Source organism: Camelus bactrianus, chromosome 13 (assembly GCF_048773025.1).
Source record: "Camelus bactrianus isolate YW-2024 breed Bactrian camel chromosome 13, ASM4877302v1, whole genome shotgun sequence".
NCBI lineage: Eukaryota > Metazoa > Chordata > Mammalia > Artiodactyla > Camelidae > Camelus > Camelus bactrianus.
Genome location: NC_133551.1, coordinates 46,874,008 through 46,899,042, shown reverse-complemented (window position 1 = coordinate 46,899,042; position 25,035 = coordinate 46,874,008). Strand labels below are relative to the sequence as shown.

General features: G+C 40.4%; 1 long non-coding RNA gene and 1 pseudogene across 1 annotated transcript; one reads left to right on the top strand and one right to left on the bottom strand.

Moving 5' to 3' along the window:
- Nucleotides 1-1,260: 1,260 nt before the first annotated feature.
- On the bottom strand, nt 1,261-17,822 carry LOC141579705 (uncharacterized). The gene is made up of 2 exons (XR_012511558.1): nt 17,194-17,822; nt 1,261-1,819 (listed from the first exon to the last, which is right to left on the bottom strand). It is a non-coding gene; the product is annotated as an uncharacterized LOC141579705 (long non-coding RNA).
- LOC141579704 (small ribosomal subunit protein uS8-like) lies at nt 14,129-14,521 on the top strand (annotated as a pseudogene).
- Nucleotides 17,823-25,035: the final 7,213 nt, after the last annotated feature.

The following is a 25,035-nucleotide window of genomic DNA, read 5'->3' as shown; positions in this document are numbered from 1 at the left end:
ACGTTTGTTGGGTAGTTGCATTCTATTCTTCTAGTGTACTGACACTAGGTAAAATTGATCAGCCAAAATTTGTACTTATAGTCTTTGTTTTTTCTATTAAGATTTGAAAAGGGCCACATACGAGGCCACTGGTAAGCTGTATATTCACTCTATGCACTTGCATGGCCTTGCTTTCATTCTGAGAGCGTGTGGTCTAACACTGAGCTCCCTACATGTTCATGCTTAATACAGAAAAGAAATAAGAGAATTATCATAATATTTACATGAAGGCAATGTTGTAAACACACACTTTTATAATACTATGCCTATTATGACTTTTTGGTCTTTTGAGATTTTTTTTCAACATCCCAAAACCTTTGTCAGTCATACAAATAAAATCAGTAGGAATCAAGGAAAGAAAAAATTTACTCTCAGTTCCACCACTGCAACAAATCAAAACTCTTGATTTTCCCATTCTTTTCAAGTCCTTGCCTGTATATCTGTAGGGCATTTCACTTGCAAATGACTAAACAATAAAGTACTTGCTGAAAAGTCTAGATGAGGCTTGACCCAGCAGCTTGAACTAAATCACCAGCTAAGTACCAAGTTTCTTTCGACTACCCTATTCTGCCTACGACTGTGTTGCTTTATCCTCAGGCTCCACATAGTGACCTTAGCAAGCTCCAGGCCCTCCCTGGAAACAGCTGCAGAAGTTCTAGATTCCACATTCTCACACCTCATCAAGCCCTAGCAGATGGGCTCTGACTGGGTTACCTGCCCACTCCTGAGCCAACGACTATGGCCAGAGAGGTGAAGTCCAGATTGACCTGAATTATCAGGATCTAACACATGGCTGAGAACTGGTGAGAAGTGGTCTGCTTCAAAACAAAACATGCGTGCTCTCAGGAAAAAAAGAGAAATGGATGCTAAGCAGCATAAACAATACATGCCTGTTATGTGTAAACCTGATTTGTTTTATCATTATAATCACTGCCTGGAAGTGATTTTATACTCAGCTCTTTAAACTCAGTCTTCTATAGAATTGTATTTCAATATGTTGAACTAATAGTAAGTATACTTTTAATGCTATTAAATTGATGTCATTTTTAGTGATTCTGTCATCATTTAAACTTGAATGTGAAATATTGACACTAATGAAAAATCTAGTGACTAGTCATTCAGATAATAGGAGCACGTAAAACAAATCATCCATGGAAGCTGGTGTATCATAACAATGACTGAAACACAGCTTTGGTGTGGTCAAGAATTTAAGGCCAAGAGTGTAAATGAATATTTATTCACCAATTTATTCATTTATTCAACAGACATTCAACGAGCGCTTATGTGTGCCACAGTGTGTGCTAAAGGATGAATCAAACTTAGTCCCTGACCTCACTGAATGCATGTTTTTGGCAGCCTTTCTCCAAACCTCATTCTGAGTTTCATAATCTTGTTTTCTATGTATCTTACTTTGAGTAGCAAAATTCAATAACATCTTCAAGCTTTATATCTCTGATAAGTTTCTTCTCTGGGGCAGCCAGGACATTATTTCAATCTTCTTCAGACTGATGTCACATGAGTGTCACTGACCCCTGATGGGGTGTGATGAGGAGGGCACTTCATCTCTGTGATACTCTTTCCAAAAGCCCATAAGCCCAGCCTAATCATGAGAAAAACATCAGACAAACCCAGATTGGGGGACATTCTACAGAATAATTAACCAGTACTCCTCAAGACCATCAAGGTGTTGCAAAACAAAGAAAGACTAAGAAACTATTGCAGATCATAGAGAGATTGAGAAGACAGCAGCTAAATGCAACTCAGTGCCCTGGATTGCTTCCTGGAAAAGAGAAAGGACATTAATGGAAAAACTGGCAAAACCCAAAGGCATTTAGTTAATCATAATGTGGTTAGTTCTTAGTTTTGACAAATAAACCACAGTAATGTAAGATTTTGGCAATGGGGGAAACTAGGTGAGGGGTATTTGGGAACACTCTGTACTCTTTTCATAACTTTTCAGTATATCTAAAACTATTTCAAAATAAAAGTTTATTTTAAAAAAACAGCATGATGTTGGCATAATTATATGCAGATAGAGTCATGGGATTGAAGATACTGCCTAAAAATAAACTTAGTATATAAGAATATAAAAAAGGTGTTATAAATTATAGTTAATGTATAGATTAATCAACAAATAAGGTTGAGCCACAGTGTTCAACAATTTGAAATTAAATCCAATTTGATCTTTACTTCCATTTATTTATCTATGAATAATCTATAAATACTTATTGAGCACCACTCATATTCCAGAGATAACGTTAGCTGTTAACACAGCCTCTGTTCTCAAGATGCTTACAATTTAGTAGGAAATGAGGCATGAAATAAGTAATTAGAAATGTAACTATTGTAAAGGGGAAATACTGAGTGCTTGAAAAGTGTTCCTAACCTAGACTAAGGCATTAAGAAAATCTTCTCTGAGGGAGTAACATTTAGGCTAACATCTGAAGACCAACAGAAATTAGCCAGGTCACAAGGGAATAAAGAGTATTCTAGGAAGAGAGAACAACCCACATAGAGATCTGAGATGTATGAGATGACCTGAGGAGAAAGGTTAGTGCTATGGCAAGAAAAGACAAGAGCTGAGGAAACAGTCCTAACTCTAACATTACAGGATGAATAGTTGAGGAAGAGCCACCCTTGGGACAGAGAAGAAAAGACATACAAGGAACTCCAAAAGAGAATGGCAACATGGAAGCCAAGAACAGAAATTGTTATATGCTGCTAAAGGTTAAAGTGTCCCTTGGATTTAGCAACATCAGGTTATTGGTAATCTTAGTAAGGACATTGAATGATAGGAATGAAAGCCAGATTAAGTGGCTTGAAAGGGGTAAGTGATAGGACTCTTGGTTTGAAGATGGTGGAACGATCACTTAACAGCAGTCTCCTAAAAATACAGGACACTCCTTTCACCCAGACTTTGAAAAATCCATTGGTGAAGGGACCACTAGCATCCCTGAGAGTCTTTGTATTGGCCATTCTCTGTAAGTCAGAAATGACAGTGGGCAATGTTGCCATTGTAATGGGCTCCCTGAATTCAATGTGTGATAAGAGGGGTAGGGGCCAAGGGGAGCACTGAACTGTCAGAGAGAAGGTAGGTCTCTCTCTATCTCTCCCCCTCCCTCTCTCTCTCTCACACTAGTGTGCATGGGGGTGGGGGACATGTATATGTGTTTGCATGTGCAAAGACAACCAGAGTGGTGCACCTTCAGTATCTTTTTGCCTCAAGTCTGTTGACTTTCCAACTCTCTGCCATAGTCTAGACCGTAAAGACTTTGATCATATCACCCTTCCATATCACCTAACCAACTTCCATAGACAGTTGAGTCTTCGCCTTGATGACATCTTGCTGACTGTACCTAATGAACAGGAAGTTGCTTGTCAAATCTACTGGATGCTTTTATGAGACACATGAGCACCAGAAGGTGGGAAATAAACATAAAAATTCAGAAGACTGTTACTGCTGATGAATTTTCCAGTGGTCTAGTGGTCTGAGGCATGTAAAAGGTAAGTTCCCCAAGATGAAGTCTCCAGAAGAGGGGAGACCATTAATCTCCGGAGATAATTGCAGCCAGATATGTGGGCAGACATAAGAGTCATAGTAGCTTCCCAGGGAGCTCTGGAAAACTATCAGCTTCTGCTTCACTGCTGCAGACTAAGACAACTGGTAGAAGCTTTTCAGGTTCTTGAGAATTACGGCATCTTCCCAGTCAGCTCTTGAGACTACTCAGTTATTGATGTTTCAAGGTGAGATTCTGGTGGCACTTTCCTGATCTTTGATAGTGGTCTCTACAACCTTTACTCTCTGGTTCTTCCAATGGTGTATAAGCCCCTAATTCATATATTAAACTTTTCATACTTGGAAAACATAAAATGTTTCCTGTTTCCCAATCCAGCCCCTGCTTCCTGACTTACACAGAAATCTTTTACTTCACTAGATTTCCAAGCAGTTTTACCAATTTACTACACTATTGACTATTCCAGTTTCCTTCTGTATGAATTAGCCACTCTTCTTATTATTTATCCATTTTTGTGGTTTATGTGATGGTTAGTTTGATATGTCAGCTTGGCTAGGCTATAGCACCCAGTTTTTAAACCAAACACTAATCTAGGTATTGCTGTGAAAATTTTCTGTAGATGTAGTTAACATCTACAATTAGTTGACTTTAAGTAAAGGAGATTGCACCCACTAATGTGGGAGTAATATATGGGGGAGGGGAAGGGAGAGAGACAGAAACCTCCCCTACTGGTTCTGTATTTCTGGAGAAGCCTGACTGATACAGATTTTGGCACGAGGAAGTGGGGTACTGCTGTAACAAATAGCTAAAATGGTGGAAATGGCTTTGGAACTGGGTAATGGGTAGAGGCTAGAAAAATTTTGAGGCACATGATAGAAAAAGCTTAGACTGTCTTGAAGAGACTGCTTTAGAAATATGGACGTTAAGGTACTTCTGATGAGGTCTCACATAGAAATGAGGAACATGTTAAAAAAGAAAACCCAGGAGAAAGACAATCCTCATTATAAAGTGGCAAAGAACTTGGCTGAATTGTGTTTTACTGTTGAGTGAAAAGCAGAAACTGTAAACAATGAACTTGGGTATTTAGCTCAAGAGATTTCCACAAAAAGCATGGAAGGTGTGACCTGATTTCTCCTTGTTGCTTACAGTAAAATGTAAGAAGAAAAAGAGAAATTGAGGAAAGAACTGTTAAACAAAAAATAACCAACACTTGATGATTTGGAAAATTCTCAGTATATTCAGATAATATGTATGCTTTGGAAACAGAAGCGAGGGTGTGGCTGGACAAACCACTGTAGAGATTAGATGTGTGACTTACAGATCTAATCAACCACCTCAGCATAATCCAGGAATAGAGATGGGTTATCCTGGAGGGATCTGTGGAGAACCCTCTTGTGTAACGGCATGGATCCCCTTGACATACACAGAAGACTAACAGACGTTTCTGAGCATGCTCTATCAGCAGAAATACTGCTCACCTGGACTAAAGGGACAGAGACAGAGAGAAGTGAAGGAAAGCTGTAGGACTTCAGGGACACTAAAGGCAGGAAATGAGCTGCCAGAATTACTCAGCTACAAATAAGTACTATGCTTCAAGTAAAAGGAAGAATGATTACAAGGGCAGCACATTGGACACAGAGGCAGAGGCCAGAGAGACAGGCCCAGAGGCAGCGGCTGAAGAGACCTCCTTGGGCTCAGAGGGAAGATGGAGCCATAGAAAATGATTCTCAAGCCTTGAAACCTAATGGTCTTTGCCCTGCTAGCTTTTGAATTTGCTTGAGACCAGTGACTCCTTTATTCTTTCCATTTCTCCCTTTCAGAATAGGAGTGTCTCTCCTATGCCTATCCCACCCTTGTATTTTGGAATCAGGCAGCTTGTTTTCCTAGCTTCACAGGTCCACAGATGGAGAGGAATTTTGTCCCATCATGGAACATACCCAGAATTTGACCCATACTGGATTTAGAAGATTTAGATCATAAGATCTGGGACTTTCTAAACTGGTAGTTAGATGAGATTTGGGACTTAGAGTTGATGGTAGAAAGAGTTAAGATTTGGGGGGATGTTAGGATGGGATAAAGATATTTTGCACATGGTACATATGTGAACTTGGGGGTTCAAAGGGTAGACTGTACTGTGTTGAATAGTGTACTTCAAAAATCCATGTCCACCAGAACCTCAGAAAGTGATCTTGTTTGGAGGCAGGGTCTTTGCTGATGTGATCAAGCTAAAATGAAGTCATACTAGATTAGGGTAGACCCTAAACATAATGATTGGTGTCCCAAGAAGCCCATGTTAAGACACAGACAGAGACACAGGGAAGAAGAACATGTGAAAACAGAGACAGAGATTGGAGTGATGCAGCTACAAGCCAAGAAATGCCAAGGATTGCTGGCAACCACCAAAAGCTAGGAGAGAGACATGGAACAATTCTCCCTTAGAGCCTCCAGAAGGAACTAGCCCTTCTGATACTTTATCTTGGACTTCTAGCCTCCAGAACTATAAAGGTATTTTTCTGTTGTTTTAAACTACTCAGTCTGTGGTAATTTGCTACAGCATGACTAGGAAACTAACACAGCCAGCGTTTGGGTGTTGATTTGGTAGTTCATCATCATATTCTAAATACATATCTTTTGTTGGATATCAGATCAGTAATTTCTTCCTATTTGCCATTTAGATTTTCACTTTGTTTATGATTCCATTGATGTACATAATTTTTAGTGTAAAAGGTCTAAACCATCTCCTTCATGTCTTGTGCTTTCTGTGCCCTGTTTAAAAAATCCTCCTTACCCTGAAACAATGAAGATATTCTCCCATATTTTATTCTAAAAGTTTTTACGAATGATATGAGATACAATTGTAATTTTTTCAATTGCTCCAGCACCATTTAGTAAACAGCCTATCTCCTCTCCACTGATATGTAACTCCATGTCTGTCATATATCACATTCCGTACATCCAGGAGTCTATTTTAGGTCTCTCCCTTCTGTTCCATGGATCTATTTTTCCTTGTACCAATAACACATCAATTACTATAATTTTATAGCAGTGGTTCTGAACCAGCGGTGATTTTAACTCCCAGGAGACATCTGGCAAATCAGCAGACAATTTTGGCTGTCATAACAGGGGGGAGTGTGCTACTGGCATCTAAGGGTAGAAGCTAGAGATGCTGCTGAACATCCTACAATGCACAGAACAGTGCCCACGACAAGGAATTATCCTGCTCCATGTGTCAGAGGTTAAGAGACTGTTTTATCCAAGACATGGTATCTGGTAGGGCACAGCATTATCTCCCTGAATCCTCACAATAATCTATGTCATAGGTGCTACCACTATCCTTACTTTACAGACAAGAAAACTGAGGCTCTGACATTGAGTGGCAGGTCCTCGATCACACATTTCTCAGTAATTGGTAGAAACTGGATATAAACCTAAGTAAAACTCCCTATAATAAAGTAGTTCTCATCATGTTCTAATACAGGACTTCCAAATCCCAGCAGGTTTTCCATTGACTGGTTGATTTATTCAGAAAACTCACCATACACCCTTTATGTGCCAGCCTGGACTGAATGGTGGGAAACATCTTGTAACAAGCCAAAGCCCCCGCCCTCATGGAGTTCAGAGTCTAGCAGGGAGGCAAACACAAACACAGCAGACAATCTCCCCTAAAATGCCGTTGCAGAGGGCAACCATCACTTTACTTTCCTATCACAACACAGTGCTTTAAAAGTGTTCAAGGAAACTTGTCACCCTATGTACTCCCAAATTTTGTTTAAAATCTGAATTTTAATCTGTGATGGATGGGGTTTGCTAAGCAAAGTTCAACTTTAACTCAGACCCTGTTCAAATTACTGCAAATTCCAAATAAACCTATCAAGTGGAATTTTACTGCGTTGTGGGTACATAAGTGTAGGGCAATGACTGTATATGAAGATTGGACAGCAATGTTCATATAAAGACCAACAATTAAATTGCTTCTTTTGTTTAGAGAGAAACTGCTTGTCAATTGTACCTGAATTAATACAATAATTATAGCAGGGAATCTGTAATAAAACAGCAGAATGAACGTTAACACCATTTAACCTCCCTCCCTGCCCACCCCAGCCTTTCAGAAGTTTGAAAAGAAGGCCTACAGGGTCATTAAATTCTCTCTGCAGTAGCAGGATGGATATGTTGGTCTCAAACCATCCATAATAGATGGGTGTCTAGTCTCGCCTTAGAAATCTACTCATATGCTGATTGTTTCACAGTCTCCCTTAGCAGTTCTTAAGTGTTCTTAGAATTTTAATATTTATTAAATCCAAACCTCATCAACTTACTTCCGAAGCCTAGACAATGGCAGGCGAGATCTGTTGTAATTGATTCGTCACCTGTCCCTCCCTTGCCAGGTTCTCATTTTACTTGCCAGGCGCTTTCCACTGTCAAACTATTTCCTGCCTCTCCTGATTGCCAGACTTTCTTTCACTTAGTCTTACATCACTTCGATCCTCATCTCCTCCCATTCATGTCCCGCCTTTCCTTTTCTGGGTGCTTAAATCCCAGTCTCTTTTAGACCCAACTCTTGGAGCCCTCCTGATTTCAGTTGCTGGATTTTGCAACATTTCAGTTACCTTTTTACTTTTTCTGAACAGTAATGCTTTAGGCATAGGAGTAATACTATCTTATTAATACTTATCTTATTACTGTAGCTGGCCAAGGGAAATTGATGCCTATTTTGTAACATTACATTTATGAGAAATAATCCAGCTTTAAATTTTTTCACCCAGTGATGCTCATGTTTCCTATTTAGCCATTTTACACCATTTTCAGCTATGCATTTCTTATGTACTTGAGTAGATCAGGTAATACTTTCTTGACAAAGAAGACCAAACTTCCCTTAGTATGGTTTGGCCGAAGTTTTGTTGAAGAGTCATGAAAAGAGCAATTCAGTTTTTAATGTTCCTGCTCTGAACATTGATTCAACAGACACTTTTTAAAAAACAGACACTTATTAAGCACCTACTGTATTCTAAACACAAGGCCTTTAGGATGATTCAGACATTTTGACTAATAATTATGAGAAGAGGTAATGACTGCTCTAAGTGTCTTGGGAGCACAGTGGAAATATGGCTTGATCACAAACATTTTCTGAGTCTCTTCAGTCTGACTGGCAGGCACTATGCTGAGCTGGGGCAGGTACAAAGATGAATCATATATGGTCCCTACCCTCAGGAGTCACAATCTAGTGGGAAAGACTGAATAGGGTAAGTTGCCTTAAGGCTTACAGAGAGGAAGCGTTCAGGCTGAGTCTTGAAGAATAAGATGATAGTGGGCAGAGGTAGAGGAGGGGACTCTTCCAGGCAGAGTAACAGCCAGAACAAAAACACAGAGGCATAAAACCACAGGGCACATGCAAAGAACCACATGCCTTTGTTATTCGTGGAGGGTAAAGGACAGGCTGGGAGTGGCAAGAGATGAGACCAAAGAGGGAAACAGAAGCCTAGAATGAGATTAGATAACCATGGAGGTGGTGCTATAGACAGGTTTATGTTTTAGAAAGATCATTCAGGCTACAAGGTGGAGGGTGGATTTATGACTTGGGCAAATGGGTAGACATGGTGCCATTTACCAAGCTAGAGAACACTGAAGGAGGAGACGTGGGAGTGATGGAAAGGATGCGAAAAACTCAGTCTGAGGTTTTTTTAATTTGAAGTGTCTCTAAGGCATGGAAGGGAAATATTTAGCAGGAGCCTGAATTCATGAAGTGGCAGATCTGGGGCAAGGTTAGGATTGGGAAAGATTTATGTGTCATCAGCATATAGGTACAGTTAAAACCAGGATAATAAGATCAAATAAGCCCAGATATTAAAATATTAATAGATAAAAAGGGATGTCAATTTCTTAGTGACAATCTTCTGGTCAATAAAGTGAGTTAATCTAAATTACAAGAATATAGTTTTTTTTCCTCCATGGCATTTAATGAAGCTTTATTTCATTTTTTCATTCCATTTAAAATTTTTAAACGCACCCAGAAAGGGTTGGTGGGGGTAGAGGGCAGGATACAATTTTACAGTGAAGAAATCTGTCAAATACTAACTCAGCTAGGTGATCAAGGTTAATATCATCACAAAGAAGCTGTGGTATAGTTATACAATGGAATACTACTCAGCCATAAAAAAGAATTAAATAATGCCATTTGTAACAACATGGATGGATCTGGAGATCATCATTCTAAGTGAAGAAAGCCAGAAAGAGAAAGAAAAATACCATATGATATCACTTCTATGTGGAACTAAAAAAAAAGAAAGAAGAAAAAAGAAGACACTAATGAACTTATCTACAAAACAGAAACAGTCTCACAGACACAATAAACAACTTATAGTTACTGGAGGAGGGAAGGGGGTGGGAAAGGATAAATCGGGAGCTCAAGATTTGCAAATATTAACTACTAAATATAAAATGATAAAAAATAAATAAATTTCCTCTGTATAGCACAGGGAGCTACATTCAATATCTTATAGTAACCTATAATGAAAAAGAACATGAAAATGAATATATGTATATATATGTATAACTGAAATATTATGCTGTACACCAGAAGTTGATATGTTGTAACTGACTATACTTCCATTTAAAAACAGAATAAAATAAAATAAAACAATTTTTTGTTAATTTTTAAAAAGGTTAACATCATCAGTGTAAGTCATGTTAATAACATGTACCCGTGATATGATGTGATGAGAATGGTGCTTTACCTCTGTGGTCTTTCTCCCCAAAACCAATGACCCCACTCTAACCATGAGAAAACATCAGGCAAACTCAAACTGAGGGACATTCTGCAAGAAAACCTGACCAGTGCTTCTCAAAAAACTAAGGTCATCAAGGACAGGAAATATTTCAATGTAGGTAAATCTCAAAACTAGAATGTTGAATGAAAAAAGCAAGTTTTAGAAGAATAAGTATAGTATGATACTATTTACATAAAGTTTGAATACATGTAAAATAGTATCAAACATTATTTTGGTATACTTAAGTAGTAAGATTATAAAAATATACATGTGAATATTAAATACTAAATTCACTCTAGAATTTGGTTACCTCTGGAAAAAGAGAAGGAAGATTGGGAGAAGAAAGGGATACAAGAGGGCTTCACATATTGTAATAATTTATTTCTTTAGCTGGGTAGTGGACGTATGAGGGTTCATTATTTTATTTTCTATTCTCTTTTGCATGCAGCAATATTTCTTAATTTTGTAAAGCTGGGGAGAAAGGGCCTTTTGAAATAGACTGTTAACTTGGGGTAGCGGGCCTTAGAGCAGTGTTGGTAGCTGGTGGAAGCAAAGGCTGAATACAGCAGTGAGAAGTGAAGGGGAGGCACCATATTTCTAGCCTCTAGCCAATTCAACAGGCCACTGTGCCCTAGACATAGCCCCTAGCTCCCCAAATTAAACATGCACTTATATCAGTCCTGCTCCCAGGGATTAAAGTTGTAGGTGCCATTTTGTGACCGCCTGCTGTAATCCTGGCCACTATGTATGGAATACCTAGTACGTGCCAGGAACTTTACAGTCTACTCATTTTAATCCTGACAGCAACTTATGAAGTAGGTACTGTTATTCTCATTTTACAAAGGAGAAAACTGAGCTTAAATGTCATGTTTAAGGTCACTCGGGAAATAAGAGCTGAGATTTAAATCCATGTTCATCTGAACCTAAAATATGTCTTTCCATTGCAGCAGCCAGTCCTACCTTCTCCACCCTGGCCTCACTGCACTCAGTTTCGGTTCCTTGACCCAGCTTAAATGTCAACATCCTCATTTTTGGATTCATAGCTATTTATTCATTCAAATACTTATTGGGGGTGTAACAGAAGGTATTGCTGCTCCATCCATATGCCCTTGGTCCAGCTCAGAGGCACCTGCAGCTTCTGAAGACAATGGATGGCTTTTGCTTCAGACACGGCATCTCTCAGCCTGAAGGCTTTATCTGGCTGCATGAGGACTCTTGGCCCATGCATGAAGTAGGCTGGGAGGATAGGGAATTAGCACCATCAGGAGCAATCCTCAACCAACGTGGGGCGGCAGTTGGTGGAAAATACCCCAGCTTCCTCATCTTTTGGTGGGACAATTCGGAGGTACATTCTACACATCCCCTCAGAGGGTACCCAGCAGGATGGAGCCCCAGTTGATCATAGCTGTAACCCTCTCATTAATGAACCTTTTATTGGCTTTCTTACCCTCCCTGTCTCACTTTCCTACTCCCTCATCATCCTTCTTGGGATTACCCTCAAATAAACTTGTGCTTTCTCAGAGGCTACCTAGGGGAACCCAGACTAAGACAGAGGGTCCTCCTCCTGCCCCATCAGCAAAGCCTTCCCTCAAGCCCAGGTACAGTTTGTACTCCCTCCTTCCACTCCCTTTGCTCCAGCTCCTAGAGGCTTCATCATGCTAACCTGAAGCTAACCTTTCTAATTACAGGTCTGCCTGGCCCACTTGGAACAGCTCAGAGCTGATGCCCTGTTCTTTGTCCTCCTTGCTCCCAACACACCAGAACTGCTCATTGATGCTGAAGGGGCTGAACTGTTTAAAGTCCTTCTTACATTTGATCTGATTAATCCTTACCACCTCCCAGGGAACCTTGTATGACTTTAAGGCTACAAGCTATTTGCTTGCTAATAGTTGCTAAAATCAAGATACATAAAGGTTGTAACAGTGTCAGAATAAATTCTTCCTCAGTTTGAACCAGAAATCAGCTAGAAAAACAAAGCCAATAATTTATGACATTCAGATGTTAATTCTGACAGTTTTCCTTTTAGAAAAAACCTGTTTATGTTCAGTGCTTTGATTTAGGTTGTGAAGATGAACTGAGCTAACTGTTTATTAATTTCTGCTTATTAATAAAATACAAATGCATTGCTTGAAATGCAGACAAGCAAGCTAGTCCAGGACCAGAGATACATGAAGAGAAATATGTCTTTTTGTTTTCAGTGAGATGCTCTTATGAGGCAGTATAAAATGGTAGATAAGAGCATGGTTTTGAAGCCAGCCTGCCTCTGTTTCAATTTTGTTTCCACCACTTACAACCATGTGATCTGGAACCATTTACCCAACCCCTCTATTTCTCAGTTGTCTTTATAATAAATCAGAGATAACAATAGTACCTGTCTCACAAGGTTGCTCTTATTGAGATGCAATTGGGATCTTATTGGGATGATAATCTTGCTGATGTTTTTGGTTCAACCCTGCAAGCTTTTCACTGCCATCTTCTTCCTCCTGCTCCATCAGAAAGCATCCTACTCCATGCCTGTCATTCCTGCACTTCCCTCCTCCTTCCCCTAAACAGCCATTTCCTCAAACTCATCTCTCTCTCCTCACTACCTAGGTCCAGCCCAAGACCTCTCTCCATTGTGATCCTTCCCAATTCTCACACCACCATCTCCCCACCTCATCTATCTCCTCCAGCTGAGGATACAGATATATAGGAGAGGTGTATTTGTAGGTCTCAGAACAGAAGTTCGAGAGGACATGATCGAATGAGGGAGGAGCAAAGCAAGGAAGAAGGGCTGGGTCAGTGGAGTGGACATATGGAACAGGAGGGAGGAGAGTCAGAAAGGCAGGGTCCCCAAGTGAATGGGATTCATCCTCAGAGTCACTTGGAGGAGGAAGCATTAACCCTGATCTGTTTTCTCCCCAGGTTAGTGCTTCTCTTGTCTTACTCTAAGATCTTAGGTGAATGCCTCATCCCAAGTGTCTGGAAGAAGTAATTAAACCAAAGTTATCTGTCTCTCTCACAGATAAAGGTGGCAGGCAAGTCTGTCACTTTGAAGAGAAGGTCCTCTAGTCTCCAGCCTTCACCAATCTTGCAGCATCATCTTGGCTGTATTTGGGACGTGGGAGATAAGAATACTCTGTTTCTTCTCTATGAAGCACTGGCTCTCTGGCTGTAGACTAATTTAGATTATAACCTCCTAGAATCGTGCCTAACAGGGCTGCACAGGAAAAAGCATAAACTGTGGTGTCAGGTAGACATAGGTTCAGTGTTCAGCTCTGCCACTCACCAGCCACATGACTTTGATCAAGTCATTAACCTCTGAGTTTCAGTTTCCTCACGGGGATTGAAATCTCCACCTCATAAGTTATAGGAAGAATTAAATGAGATGATGTGTGAAAGCCCCACAACACTATGAGACTGTGCCAATTTGTTCACCATTTGTAGTTCAAGGCCTGGCACAGAGTAGGCCCTTGATAAATATTTGTTATAATTGAATGAATGAGCAGTTACCTAACAAACCTTTGTCTGGGCTGATTCTGGCTGACTGTAATGATACTCTGCCCAGACACAGTCCAAAAACAAACAAACAAACCCTGCATCAAATCTACAGATAGTGGGACTAACACGCCTGGGAGTCTAACATGCCTGGGAGATTGCATCATGTCCTACGGGCTAAATGGGGCTTATGTGAAACCAAAGTTTCAATAGTATTGATTGTGCCCACTGAGGAGTTTAATATAGTGCTTCTCAGACCTTAATGTGCCACTAAATCACCTGGGGACCTTGTTAAAAAGCAAGTTCTGTCTGCCATCCTTCTGTGCCGTCATAATGGTGCACATGAATGTCCCGGCTGATACTCTCAAGTGCATTAACAATGCCAAAAAGAGAGGTAAACGCTAGGTTATTAGGCTGTGCTCCAAAGCCACTGTCCTGCAGTTTCTAACTGTGATAATGAAGCATGGTTATATTGGCCAATCTAAAACCAGTGTTGATCACAGAGCTGGGAAAATTGTTGTGAACTTTACGGGCAGGTTACACAAGTGTGGCGATCAGCCCTAGATTCGATGCACAACTCAAAGATCTAGAAAACTGGCAGAATGAGCCTCTCCCATCCTGTCAGTTCAGTTTCATTACACCGATAACCTCAGCTGGCATCGTGGACCATAAAGAAGCAAGACAAAAATATAGTGGGGGTGGGGGATCTTGGGGTTCTTTTTCTAGAGATATAATACATACATGGAAATAAAATGCCTCAACTGGAGGGGGTGAAAAAAGCAGGTTCTGAATCAGAAGTTCCAAGTGGAAGTCTGACAAGCTCCCAGGCGATGCTGAGATTGCTGGCTTGGGAACCTCATTTTGAGCAGCAGGGGTTGAATACAGGGTTCAACAAACTTTTTCTGTAATGGGCCAGCCAGTAAATATTGTAGCTTTGTGAACTGTACGATTCCTGCTGCAACTGCTTGACTCTGCCAGTACAGAAAATGAGCGGCACAGACAACAAGCAAACAAATGGGCATGACTGTGTTCCAATTAAACTGTATTTACAAAAGCCAGGGGCAGACTGGATTTGGCCTGTGGGCCATAGTTTGCCTACCCCTGATCTAACATAGTTAAAATCAGTATATCATTCTTGTAATGAACATCAGGGAGCTTGCCGCCTGAGCACCCAGTAATTCCCTCTTACACGGTAACTTCCCCTTCCTGCAACTCCACCTCCCCCGACCACCCACAATCCACACGATGCCCGGAGCAGAGCACCCACTGCCTGGTTCTCACAATAGGACTCTGCCTCCAGGCTCCAGCAGATTGGTTCAGGGTGGTGGCACGACTCCAAGGGGCATCATTCACATTCTGTTCCACAGAATGTTGTGCTCTAGGGGTGCCCTTTACATAGAAAACAAGATGAGGGCATCTGTGAGCTGTGCAACTTGGCTGAACTGGGCACCTGACTGAAGCAGGCTACTCATAGTCTTTCCTTAAAATTCTAGAATTGAATCTTGGAGATTCTTACTTCAGTCTATCTGTCTGTTCTTTCGAATGAAGGATATGTAAATGGAAGTTGAGCTTTTTTTTTTTTTTAACGTGTTGATTGGGATGCAGAGAAATTTAGTAGCAAGAAAGAATGAGCAGATATTCAGAGAGAAACAATGGTGAGAGCTGGTGAGACAGCTTCCTGGGTTCTCTATGGCACTGCAGTCCTTGGCTCCAGGCCATCCCTGAGGTCCAGCTGCATCCTTGCCCTTGGGTTCTATCAGAGGACTTTATATAAATTCATTTTTCTTTTGCATAAATCCAGTTGAACTCTGTTGCGCGCAAACTACAGTCCTGATAGCATTAGCAAGCAACAAAAGAGTTCTTCAATAGAATTCAGATTTGATAGGATTTTTTTTTTTTACAAAAATCAACATACAGATTATTGCGGGGGCACATGTTTTTGTTTGAAATTGTACCTCCTGACAACAGAGTATGTGATATTTCATAAACATTAAAGTATATCTGCATTTTAATGATCTACATAGTAATTTAAATCATTTTGTCAGTTGTGTAATAATTCTCAGCCCCTTGCTTTGGTTAGGGTTCAGTGGCAGAGGAGAAAAAAAAAAACTATTCCTTTGGGCAGAAAGGGATTTAGTGCAAGGTATTAAATGGCTTACAATATTTTTAGATGGACTGAGGAAACAGACTCCAGGTTGATCATCCAGGAACAACTCTCCAACCCACCCTACAGAACTCGGCTGTGAAGGAGTCTGCTGCTCCTGCCAAGAACAGGAGACTACCTGCTGAATCAGGGGAGTAACCACTCGCAGGCACTCACTCTAGAATCATGCCACCTTCTCCTGATCAGGAATCTACATGACAAATTATGGAGCCATCACCTCTGCTTCCAGGTCCAGATCAAACTGCTTCCCTCTAAACCATCAGCACCAGCAAGACAGATGCCTCAAACTCTCCCTCTTAACTCAGTTCATTTTCAGGGCCCAGGTGAATACATTTGACTGAAGGAACCTAAGACTCATTCAGGACCCCAACAGCAAAGGAGTCTGGAAAATGCAGTTTTAAACTTTTCAGTCTGCATTCCAGGAAGACACACTGTAATGAGACTGGAAAAGATGTTGAGTGAGACAGTCCACAGAATTAGCCACACCCCTAATTGACCACACAGTTATAAAACAAAAATTATATTTTTGTGAGGAAAATGTAAACATGAGCAAATAAACAATAACACAGTGGTTCAATTGCACTTGTCAGATTGATGCTACATAATTCAGATCTTCCCTTTATTTGCCAGATAGTGTTAGCTATGTATTCATTCCTACTTAGGCAACTGGAACAGTTTTTAACATCTCAATGATTACGATGAGTAAAGAGATTTATTCACTCATTCGTTTACTCAACAAATACATTTTGAATGGCTGCTCTGTGCCAGGCATTGCTTCTGTGTTGCCGCTACAAAAGGGAACAGCAGATGTTACATCATACCAGGTCAAGATTCCCTACAAAAATTCCCTTTATCCTCTGTGAAGCTGAAAGGGTTCTGGGGAGGGAAGGAGTCTGTTGACATAGGCAAAGACAAAGAAGTTGTGATGGTTGATGACCCTAAAATATTTGGCCTCTTAAATCCAAAAGGTGCAAACATTTGGTCCAATATACAACGACAAGTAAGTCAACTTTATTGACTTAAAAGCTATGTAAAAAATCTACATTAAAGATTTATTTAAAAAACCCAATCTTGACCAAAATTTCACCATGCTTTGATGATCCTTAAGAACTCTGCTTTGTCTGCTTCACTTTTATGCTAACTAATCCTTGGTAGTATGCAGTGGAAGAGAAACTATAATTAATCTTTCCTCATACTGAAATCCCTCAGTTAAATGCAATCTTTTAAGGCTTACCTATTTTTGCTGACTTGTCTGTATTCTTTGTTCCAGTTCATACAGATGAAAAAGTCTATAAAGTAAAATACAGAGAAGATGCAACAGAAAGTTTCAGGCACCTATTAGAATCATTACTGATGTAATTAATGCCAAACCAGAAAGAAAGAAAAGGAAAAAAGAGAGAGAGAGAGAGAGATAAAGGAAACAAAAAAGTGTCCATGAATTTGATGATTAATTCATTCATTCTTTACTGAAAACCTATTCTATTAGTTATCTATTGCTGCATAATATGTTACCCCAGAACTTTGATGCTTAAAACAATAATAATCATTTGTTATCTCTCACAGGGAGCAACTTGGTGGGGTGGTTCTGGCTTAGATTCTCTCATGAGGTTATAGTCAGATGGCAGCCAGAGCTGCAGCTATCTGAAGGCTTGACCAGAGCTGGAGGATCCACTTTCAAGGTGCCTTCCTCGCATGACTGACAACTTGATGCTAGTTGTTGGCGGGAGGCCTCAGTTCCTCTCCACGTGGGCCTTACCACAGGGTTTCCTAAGTGACCTCACAGCATGCCCTGACTTCCCCTGAGCAAGTGATCCAAGAGGAAGAAAGCAGCAGGAGGAAGCTGTATTCTTTCTATAACCTCAGAAGTCATATACTGTCACTTCTGCCACATTCTATTTGTCAGAAGCAAGTCATTAAGTCTGGCCCACATTCAAGGGGAAGAGAATTAGACTTCCGCCTTTGAAAATGGGAGTGTCAAAGCATTTGTGGACCTATTTTAAAACCACCACACCTATTATGTGCAAGTACTGGGATACCATGTGTGTCAAACAGACATGGCCCTCGTGGATCTTACAGACAAGAGGAGGAGAGAGGCTTTAACTACATTAGCATACAAATTTAAAATTACAACTGTGATAAGCTCTGTGAAGGAAAAGTACACAGTGAGATGAGAGAGAATAACAGGGGAGCCTGGGGTGTTTTAATCAAGATCTAAAGGATGAATAAGAGCCTTCTAGGCAGAGGAGGGCATGTGCCCCTGAGGCAGGGAAGACCATGTGAGGATGGAGGATATAAAAGGTGGCTGCAGTGTCTGGAGCAGAGTGCAATGAAGTGAGAGGAGGCTGGAGAGGGAGGAGGGGACCTACCACAAGTTGGCCTCTGGAACTGAATGTAGATGCACAGGGCCATCGAACCCCCCTCTGCGTGCTACACTCCCATGTGAAGCTGCAGGGGCCACAATACCATATTGTTGCCAAATCACCACAAAAAGGCTCTCAACCATGCATCTCTTTCACCAAGGAACTCTCAGGACAAGTCCCATCCAAAAGTGTCACCCTACCTTTGTAACTCTCCTTCTCACCTGTTCTCTATATCCCCTCAACTGACCCAGCACTCCGTCCTGGCTCTGCTCCCCAATCATTCCTTTATATCCTCCTGAGCTTCCATTCTAAAGTCTACAAATTCCCTTAGATGCTTACACCCCCAAGCTTTTCTTAGACTGGAATTTTCTACCTAAACTGAAGCCTGGTGGTACCTTGGGAATACCACATCCCATCCACCCCCCACCCAAAGCTTCCTCTCCAACATGTTGTCTACTAAAAATTGGAAGATGAGAATAGTACTGTGTACAACTTCCAGACTTTTACTACCTCTCCCTCTTTTAAAAGAGACATTATGAGGCCTTTGAAGTTTCACTCCATCCAGGTTTACCACCATCTTCTCTTTCCCACAAAACTGTCATTTTCCAACCTCTTGGTCATAACATGTCATCCTCTGAAGACTCTGGCATGTGATTCAAGGCTTCCTCTTCTTTATAACTCCTATCTCCTTTCTAGGTGGTACCAGTACCCACACAGCTAAGCCTTCAAATATCCTGGGCTCTCGGTTTCTTTGACTTCCTCATTGTCATGACCAGTTTCTTCATTCCATTTGATCCTCCCATGTCCATGGTCACACATGGACCTTGTCATCATTGGAATCGAATCACATCCTAAATAACGCTTTCAAACACCTCATTCTTGAGAGGACAAGCATCAAAATGCCCTTTCATTCCAGCTCATTTAAGAATGCCCATAGAAGCCATTCTTGGCCTTATCAGGACCTCCAACTTACTGACTTTGCCACATTCTGTCCATCAGCACTCTCCTATGTTCCTTCATGCCTTAAACGTGGTTCATCTTTGTGATCATTCACTTGTATTCTTGACCTCCTGCCCCTTTCCCCTGGCTGGAAAACAAATCTATCCTCATGGGCTCTGGAGCCTGGTTTCTTCCCTCTTACCTTCTCAGAAAGGTCACTCTTTCCATTATCCCCTTCTCCAAACCCTACCCCATCTCCTGCATCTTTAACTTCTCCCTCTATAGCACAGACTGCTAGTTGTTCACCAAACCCATTTCTTATTCTTCCTAGACTAAATTTCCCAACCTCTCTGGCAGTTAAGTATGGAGGATGGCTCTGTGTGACTGATGTTATCTGTGCCAACATTATCTGCGCTGAAGTAATAGCTGCTTCTTCCAGACCAGACACATACAGACGTCCCATGGGTATCATCCACATTCTTTCCCTTTCATGGCTTGATGCAGACAAGCTTGGCAACATAGAAGTCATGTTGAATATGGGTGAGCCACAAGATGTAGGAAGCCTAGGTCCTGAATCACCTAAATCACTGCTTTAGATTTTAAGTTATCAAGACATAAACTTCTATCATGTTTGAGCCATTATGCATAATTAGGAAGGTTTATATAGCAGCTCATGTTATCTTAACTAATACATCTTGTACTGAATTGTTTCCATCAGCACTCAAACATGGGCTAGAATCCTCCAATTAAAATAGGAAATCCCTCCCTTGATCCAATACCCCTTCCAGCTACTACCCTATCTCTCTTCTCCCCCAACAGCCAAGTTTCATCCAGAATTGTCTTCTCATACTTTCTCTATTTTCTCCATCTACTCACTCTTTGATCCTCTCCAACGTGGCTTCCACCCCTACCACTTCACCAAAATTTCTTTCACCAAGGTCACTAGTAAGGTTCACATTGCCAAGCCCAGTGGACATTTTCCAGTGTTCATCTTACTAGATCTCTCAGCAATCTCTGACTCAGCTGGACATCCCTTCCTTCTTGAAACACTTTCTCTTCCTTTCTGTGGCACCACACTCTTCTGGTTGGTCTCCCATATCTGCACCTACTCCTTTACTTTCTCCACTGCCAGCTCATTTTCCTTGACCTGGACTCTAAATATTTTTATTGCATTTCTCACTCAGTCTTCTTTCTCTATATATACAATTCCATCTACACCCATAACTCTGAAAACTAGCTATATATCAATAACTCAAATCTGTCTTCAACCTAGCCCTTCCTTCTGAGCTCTGAACAGTCTGTCTACTTGATGTACTCTACTTATTCATTTCATGACATGGAAGACAGAACAAGTGTCCAGGGCCAGAGAAGTGAGAGTGAATGCTTGTGTGTACAAATCGGACAGGAGGGACAGGGTGGACTGGGAGTGGAGAGGATGAAGAACCTGGAGAATACACTGTTTTATAGCCTCTGGAGCACGCAGCCTGGATGGGTCAGTCTCCTTTAACGGACAAATGAAGCAGAGACACAGTAATAGGAATTTTGCTTCATCCTTTACCTTTAATGCCTTTCCTCTAGCTCAGAGAACTAATTCAGCCTGCAGGTTAGACTTGTAAATTCCCAGGAAAGAGGTAAATAATAGAGAATGCGTTTTTTAACCAGAAATTTGGGAAATTTTTTAAAATATATGAAATCTTTTTTGTTGGGTTATGAACATAAACTTGTGTATAATTTTATTTGTTCAATATTATTATATTTTATATATTATGTTTTAAAACATTCTAAATTTAGAACATAAATTACAAACTCATTCACTTAAATTATTTTAAATATAAAAAACAGAGCCTACAAGCTGCAGAACTTTCAGAATGAAGTATTGTCTACCAGTTAGAAAAAGCAGGCAAATTTTACAAATATAAGACGATGATGTCAACTTAGCAACCACCCTGAGTCCTCTAATCTGCTGGGGTTACTCTTTAATATCCAGATAAAGATTACCCAAGACATTGTCCCACAGAATGTAGAAGTTTGTGCCCTCCTGATGTTTTGTATAATCCTTGGGAAGGACTTGTGTCCTCCTCATGACTGATTGTCCTGTTCTCTAGCTCACAATGACTTCTTTGTTTTGCTCAAGATTCTTACTTGGACATGGTCTTCCCATCTTTTCATTTTTTCTCACTGTTCCACCCAGGGTGCCCCCAAACTCCAAATTCCTCTCACTTATTGCTTCCTCTGGTAGATCAGTTCTGTTCTCTTCATCTCATATCCTGCTCTCCCTGCTGCCCATTCCACATCCCTCTCAAGAATCACTGATTGTCTTCCTCAACAAAAAGAACCACCTATCTGTGCCATGAATGCTGTCTCTCTCCTGAAAAGGAAAATAAACCATGATTTTTTTCTGAAGAGCAATTTTTTCCCACTCTACAGAGAAAATCATTCCTTTAACATCAACATGTGCCTCTGTGCCTCAGCATATACTGTTCCCTCTGCCTGGAACACCCCACACACTTCTCCCAAACCCCCTCCTGGCCCACACATCCTACGCAACTTCAAGATTCACTCAAGCATGACCATCCCCAGCACCTGGTATATGTCTGCTAACTGAATAAATACCTTAATAATGTCTTTTCAACTCTCAAATATGAATGGCACTCATTTCTAGAAAAATATTCAGGAGAAATAAAGCAAAACTGAATTGGACTTCATCTAATGGGTCTTATATTCTAAGCTACTACTATCAGTTTCTGCTTCTGCTCTTGTATTTCTAGTTTGTATTGGCTTCTCCAAGTTGAGGGTTAGCCATGCTGCTCTTTCCTTTCTGGTGTCCCTTTACTCCTGTAATTGATGTATTTCCAGGATGGAGCATGATGCACATCAGAAACCCACCTACCTCCCTGTGGTCTGCATACCACTTTCAAGACCTTTCTGGCAGGTTGTCATTTAGTCAACATTTGTGGGTTTGCATTTCTGCCTCTGCAAGTGGAACAGTGACTATTAGCCTACAGCACAGTTCTTCTGTTTCTTAAAAATTCTTCTCTGGATCATTTGGGAAAAGGTTGCTTTCACACAGTAAGAGACCAATTTAGAAAAAAGGAACACACATTCATTCAGATTCAGTCCTAAGGTGGAGACAGGTAACAATGCAACATGGCAGTAGCATTTGATAGTCACTTATTGTGCTGTTGGTTCTATTTACCTATAGCATTCTTATGTGCATTGCAGGTTAGCAAAGCAAATGTCTCATCAGCCCCAGTCTTCTGCGAAATGTTCTGTTATTAAACCATAATATATTGGGTGCTCTGTTGCTTCCCTTTTCAATACCTTATAAAAATTATTTTGAGGTGTTATCACAAGCTTATTATTTCCTGTTCCTGAAAACATTTCATCTATCTGTACAAGACACAGAGATTCATGCCTTTTTTCTCACACAGGTTTTATTATCTGGTCATAATCTGACTTTAAGAGATGTTTGTTCAAACTCGACTGTTGAGCAAACAGGAGACTAACACAAGGCAGCTATTACTACACAGGCTTTGGAATCAATAAATGCCTCTGCATATTGGCTGTGACTTTGGACAAGTCATTTCAATTCTATGAACTCTAGGATACTATTTTATAAAGTGGGAGGGCCGTATAATAACAATTTCAACTAAGGACTGTAAGAATTAAATGATTTTAGACTTGTGACAAAGTTAGCATAGAGCCTGAAACACAGCAAGAGCTCAAGCAGGAGTTACTATTCTACTATCAGTACTACTACTACCCTTATTACTATTCATATTACTATTGTGCTTTTAGGATCTGAAAAATTCCCACAGCCCCCTCAAGGTTCCTTGTTAGTTTTGATCAGTGGTGTCTGAGGAAAACGTGTGAGTTGGTAAATATTCTATTTTCATATATGATTTGTTCATAAAATCTTATAAAAAGTCAAATGTCAGGGGGAGGATATAGCTCAGTGGTAGAGTGCATGCTTAGCATAAATGAGGTCCTGGGTTCAATCCCCAGTATCTCCATTTAAAAATAAACAAACAAACAAATAAATAAACAAACTTAATTACCCCCAAAGAAAAAAAGAAACAAAAAAGGTCAAATTTGTGAAAATGTAATTTTCTATTTATCAAGGAAGGGAAAGATATCTATTCTCAATAAGCAAATACATATGTATTTGTGTGTATATATATATAAAAATAAATACATATATAAAATCTCAAATTATATCTCTGTTGAAATATATCTCCAGCATTTTTAACCTATTCTTTAAATTTTTCCCTTTCAAATCAACACAAAGTGAACTGAGTTAACACCAAAGGGCATCCAAATGAGAATAAAGTCAGCACTTTCAGCTTAACCAAACGATAACCATTTTATCTCACTGCAATACGTTTATAAGACATATACATTTTATCACCACTATCAGTAATTTCACTTTTCCATTTCCATTTATCTATTTGCTTGGTGTTGTGTGATGCATCAAATGTTCACTTCTCAGCACATGTGATACATTCAAAATGTTTATATTTAGAGATATCTAAGTGTCATGTACAGAAGTACAGGTTGTAGCTAAGTCAAGAACTACTCCTACTGCTCTTCTGACAATCTTTTCTAAAGTTAATGCCACTAATTATTTTGTTAATGGGCAATTCTTTTTCCCGATGCTGATGTAAGGAAGCAGAGGAGACTCCTAGGCAGAGAATACTAGGAAGAGCAAGAGCAAGAACATCACGTCTGTAGCTACGAAAGATTTTTAATGTGTGCAGCCAGCACGAGTACCTGAGGTGGTGGCTACTCAAATGTAAATTGGAACTACATATTTCATGAGCCAGTATTTGCAAATGCCTGGTCTGGATTAAGGTTTTTTGTCTCTTTCTTAGAAAATTTTCAGTTTGGAAATTTTTTGGGTGGAGGTAGACAATTAGGTTTATTTATTTATTTATTCTTAGAGGAGGTACTGGGGGTTAAACCCAGGACATCATGCATGCTAAGCATGCGCTCTACCACTTGTGCTATAGCCTCCCCTGGAAATGTTTTTATACCAGAATCTCCCCAGTCCTCCCCTGACTGTATATACAATGAGGTCACAATAACAGATATAACCCCAATTGCACTGGCTCAGGCCCACATGTAAGTCTGGAGGCAGCCAGACTGACAGATTACCTAGAAGACTGGGTTACCTGTGAAAGTCCTGGTTTATTAAAAGGTTACAATGGGAACAAAACGGGCAGTGGAAAATCTGAGTGTGATGGCAAAAGCATGTGTACTGCTACATGAGAGGGTGGAGGAAGTTCCAGCTTAAGGGTATGTTGTAACAATGCTGAAAGGAAATTTCCTTTGTCTAGTCTTTTGTGACCCCCAGATCCTCATGGTTCGGACAACCCAAACTTTAACAAAGTTTCAGTCTAACCAATTGAAATAAGGCACTACAAACTCCTCCCCCAATGTATGCCATGTCCTCTCCTCTTCACTCACCCAATTCTCCCCAACAATACCAAGTTACATATTAAGAAACATAATAAAGAAAAAAACACAGCAAGTCATAAACTCAAACCATAAGTAGCACTAACTTTTAAACTCAATCAAGAAACAGTTTGCAAGAGGTTGGTGTCCATCTCTGGCTGGGAGGTTTCCCTAACACCAGCTTCTGGCACAGAGGATGATGTCCCAGTAACAAACATTTCTGGCCTGAAGGAGTCTCAAATATGCTAAGTCATCACCACTGCTCCAAGAGGCATCATGACTCCTGCTAGCATACAAAGGAACCAGAGCCCTCCTGTGCAGAA